A 4914-nucleotide genomic window follows, 5' to 3' on the forward strand; every position below is an offset into this window, starting at 1 on the left:
ATTAAGAACTTGATCATATAGCTTAGTGTCTAACACCACATCTGGATTGATAAACCTCTTTGTGCTACATTGACAAGGGGATTGATAGCCCTGAGACCCTAAAAAGTCTTGTCTATCAATTGGCGCCGTTGCCAAATTGTGGTTTGATTAGCATTAAGCTCTGATCTGTTCTTGAGATCAAGTGCTTACTTTCTTGTTTTTACTGATTCCTTTCAAGTTCTGTTTGTGATTTCAGGTGTATGAACACCAGGTCTAGATCAAGAAGCTGTGGTCCTCCTTTTCCTCTAAACGACAACATCAACCTTTTGGTACCAAGGAGGAGAAGAGACAGACGTGGTAGACAAATTGATCAGACTGAGATGGCAGAACAAGGAGATCACGTGGTAGATATAGAACAACCAGTTCAGGAGCAACAGGCTCAAGGTCATGGAGCTGGTATTGGAGTTGGTCAAGGTCTTCACCAGGGTAATGTTCAGCAGGAACAGGTGCACCATCAACAAGCTTATGTCCACCAGGGACAAGCTCAAGCTCATCAACAGAGGCATCAGGCCAATGTTCAGCAAAGACACCAGGTGCACCACCAACCCCACCCTTTCCAACCACAGCAAAGAAGATATGAGCAACCCCAAGTCTATGTTGGAGAGAACGACAGGGCCAATGCTCATCAGTATGGAGCTGGTATTCAGGCACCACCTGTGCAAAACAAAAACTTTGAAGTGAAAGCATCATTGCTGAATATGGTCCAGAACTCAAAGTTCCATGGGTTAGCAATGGAAGATCCCTTGGAACACTTGGACCAGTTTGATAAGGTGTGTGATCTGACCAAGATCAATGGAGTTTCAGAAGACAGCTTTAAGCTAAGACTATTCCCATTCAGTCTTGGTGATAAAGCTCATCAATGGGAGAAGAATCTTCCAAGAGGCTCCATTCAAACTTGGGAGCAATGCAAGCAAGCCTTCTTATCTAAGTTCTTCTCCACCTCAAGAACTGCAAAACTGAGGAACCAAATCTCTAGCTTCATTCAGCACAGCAATGAAAGTTTTGGTGAAGCATATGAGAGATTCAGGAGCTACACAAACCAATGCCCACACCATGGGTTTAGTGAGGCTTCTCTTCTCAGCACACTTTATAGGGGAGCTCTTCCAAAAATTAGAAACCAGCTGGATACTGCTTCCAATGGGAACTTTCTGGGTAAAGAGCTACATGCTGCTTTAGAGCTAGTGGAGAACTTGGCATTGAGCAATGATACCTATGGTGAAGACTATGACAGATCAAATAGGAATGAAGGTTCAAGCACAGAACAGAGGCTCACCAGAGAAGTTAAGGAGTTGAGAAGTGAATTAGACAAGTTGAAGCTGGTAACTCACAAGCCAATGCATTTTGTTGGAAAGTATGAGGAACAATCTCAAATCTTTGAGAACATCAGTGAAGAAGGTCTAACCCAAGAGGAACTCAACTACATTGGGAATCAGAGGTTCCAGAGGTATCAGTATGGTAATGCCAATCCAAACCTCTCCTACAGGAACACCAATGTAGCTAACCCACAAGACCAGGTGTATCCCAATCCTCAAGCTCCACAGAACTTGGTTCCCCAGAGCAACTTTCAAGGATCTTTTCAACCAAAGAATCAGTTTGGTCAGAATCAAGGTTTTGGTCAGCAACAGCAACCATTTCAGGGTCCTAGTTTCAATACACAGCAGCAAAAGGCACCACCTGGGTTTGGTCCTCCACAGTTCCAACAGCAAGCACCTGTTCAACATCAGTTTCAGCCACCAACTGTTCAACAAAGTCCTGTTGTCAATGTTCTTCTCCAACAGCTCTTACTAGGACAACAAAAGATGGTATCTGACATGGAGACACTGGGCGCTGAACTAAAGTCTATTAAAAAGAACAAGGGCATCTGCACTTCTGAACCACAAGTCTCTCTTCCTGGTAAAGCTCTTCAAAACCCAAAGGATTATTGCAATGCCATCTACTCCAATGATGACCACTCAGCTGTTGTGCAAGAAATAGAAGACCTACTCTATGGTCAAGTCTCTAGTGAACCTGCACAAACTCATGTGGATGAGAATGACATTATAGAGGATTTCATGGGCTTCATACATGAACTCAATGAGGACATTGAGAGCAAAAGTGTGGGGGCAGCCGGTTCAGTTCTTTCTGTTCAGCAAAAGAATGATTCAGTTTCTATTGAAACAAAGGAGCATCCAACTGGTCAAGCAATGCCAACAGATAGTGCCTCCACCTCTGACTCAACTCAGATGAAGCCCACCTCCCTCCCAAAGCTAGGCAACCCAGGGAAGTTCACCATCTCTTGCACTCTTGGAAACTTTAGAGTTGAGAATGCTTTGTGTGATTCAGGCTCAAGTGTGAGTATAATGTCTAAAGATATGATGGAGAAGCTAAAGGTCAAGTCTATAACGTCCTACCCCTCTTCTATCACCTTTGGTGATTCCTACTCCAAGAAACCATATGGATTTTTAGAAGACTACCCTCTTCAAGTTGGTGAATGCATAATTCCCACTGATTTTGTGATCATGAAGATGAAGAAGACCAAAGAGCTCCCCCTATTGCTTGGGACTGCATTTCTCAACACCACTGGTGCAATGATTGACTTTGATACTCAAAGAGTGGTGCTCACAAAGGTGGATAAGGATGCCTTTTACCCTGTTCAACCACCTTTAGCTGAATTTTGTGGATCAGTTGTTCAAGAGATAGAACCCCCTAAGGTACTTGAGATGAAGTATGTAGGAAGTGCTGAGATTCTAGGTGGATCCAAATCTCTCTCAGCTGTGGAAATGGAAAAAGAACCTCACACCAACCCTGTTTACAAGGATGGGACTGAACAGCCATTGATCAGAGAAGAAGACATCTTGCTCTCATGGTCTCCTACACTTAGTGATCTAAGGATGATCAACACCAAAAGTGATGGCTCAGCATCAGAAGACAAGAGTATTAAACCTGATCTTTCTTCTCAAGACTTTGATCTCACTCCTTGGGTTGATGATGATGGTTCTCTGAAGTATAAGCTGGATTGCAATGGGAAGCCAGGTCTGTTTGCTGAAGTGAGGGCATGTCTCACAAGGGCCATCTTTGATAAAGACCCAGCTGGTATTCAAGAGCTGGTGGACAAAGGTCTCAAGGTGGGATCTAGAGGACAAGGGTCTAATGGTTCCCAAAGGCAGCAAACCAACTCAGCTTCCTTGCTCAGGACCATTGAAGTGCTGAAGAGCATCAGTGCTCAACCTCACCCCAGCTGAAAACAGGTTTTTCCAAGTCAAACTTAGTGACTTTAAACAAAGTGCTCTTGGGAGACACCCCAAGCTTATCCTTGTATATAATCTTTTTATTCTTTTCTCTCATTTCTTTTTCTGTTTTAGGATCTTTTGATGGGTTTTGTGAGTTGGTCTCAGGTTCTAGGTGATTTTTGGAGGACATAGCTCAGTGATGAATGGAATGGATCATGTGAGAGAGCTGAGAGAACTGTTTAAAGCCAGAAAAACTTGAAGAACGTCTCAGTGCTACCTAGGTGTGCGGGTTAGTGCATGAAGAGCCCAGGCCGCAGCAAGACTCGCGATTTACTCCGGCCTGGGTGTGCTACCTGGTGTGAAAGGACCCTGGCCGCACGAAACCATGAGAAGCCCGAAATGTTTAAGTCCCAGTTACTGCGGCTTGGGAGTGCGGGTCAGAAGAGAGGAAGCTAGGCCGCACATCTATTCGGAATTTACTCCGGCTTGGGTGTGCGACCTAGAAGCATAGAAGCTGAGCCGCACCAGAAAGAAGAAGGCCGAGAGTTCTAAGTGCTGAACTGTGCTACCTGGTGCTGCGGCCTGAAACCCAAGGAGGCGAAGTCGCACGATCATTCGCAATTCACTCCAAGATGGTCGTGCTACCTGGAAAGAAGAAGGCCAGGCCGCACTAAACAGAAGGAGTCCAAAACGCCTAAGTCCAAAACCGTGCTAGCTGGTGCTGCGGGTTAAAAGAAAGGAGTTCCAAGCCGCAGCAAAAGAGGGATGGCCGAGTTTTCTAAGTAAAAAACCTGCCACACATCAAACCCCTCCTACTCATTGGGGTCTGATTTCAACAGCCACTAGGTAACACTCAAACCTTGTAAATAGCATGTAGATTTTCTTTTTCTTTAGCATTTCACTTGTTTACTTTGTTTTAAACTCCTTTCTCATGCTTTTATAACACAAGGGATTGTGTTATTTAAGTGTGGGGGAGGAGTTTCATCCTTTACTAATCATGTTTTCTATTTTCTTATTTTACACTTTGAGTCTTGAGTCACATTCTAGTTGCATATTCATCTAAGTGCATATAAAAACCAAAAAAATGGAAAAATCTGAAAATTTTACACAAAAAAAAAATGATCATGTAGTTGCATTCTCATTTTTAGATTGAGTCTAGATTGCATTTGCATGTAGGTTGCATCTTGCAAGGAGTAATGATAGGTTTTCTAGAGAGTACATCACTTTGAGAACTTGAATTGAATATGCTTGTGAATCTTTTTCTGTGCTTGCAAAGTCTGAAATGATTTGAATCTGAGAAGCAAGTTTGAATTGAACTCAACTCTAATTAAGTGGGAACCTTGAACTTGACTTGAAAATATCTTGTGATGCATTGTTTGAAAAAAGCTTGTGGATACCAATATACATACTTGAGCTAGAACCACTGTTTTTACCACTCTTTTCCTTAGCTCAAGTAGCTGAATCCACATCGTGGATCAGTTCCCATACCTTGAACCCATCCTTCTTTCAAGCCAATGTTTGTGTGTGAATTGAAAGGCCACCTTGGATCAAACTTAGCAGAAAGTGTTAGGTTTAGAGCGACAAGGGTAGGTCTCATTGAGTGCCGTGTTCCAACATCAAGGAACTAAGAGTTTTGGCGAGGAATAAGTGTGGGGGAAAAGACCTT

General features: G+C 43.3%; 1 non-coding gene across 1 annotated transcript; it reads right to left on the bottom strand.

The window, feature by feature from the left end:
• Nucleotides 1-992: 992 nt before the first annotated feature.
• Nucleotides 993-1099, bottom strand: LOC112083577. The gene has a single exon (XR_002897713.1). It is a non-coding gene; the product is annotated as a small nucleolar RNA R71 (small nucleolar RNA).
• Between the last annotated feature and the right edge of the window lie 3815 nt (nucleotides 1100-4914).

Source organism: Eutrema salsugineum, unplaced genomic scaffold (assembly GCF_000478725.1).
Source record: "Eutrema salsugineum unplaced genomic scaffold, Eutsalg1_0 scaffold_6, whole genome shotgun sequence".
Taxonomy (NCBI): Eukaryota; Viridiplantae; Streptophyta; class Magnoliopsida; order Brassicales; family Brassicaceae; genus Eutrema; species Eutrema salsugineum.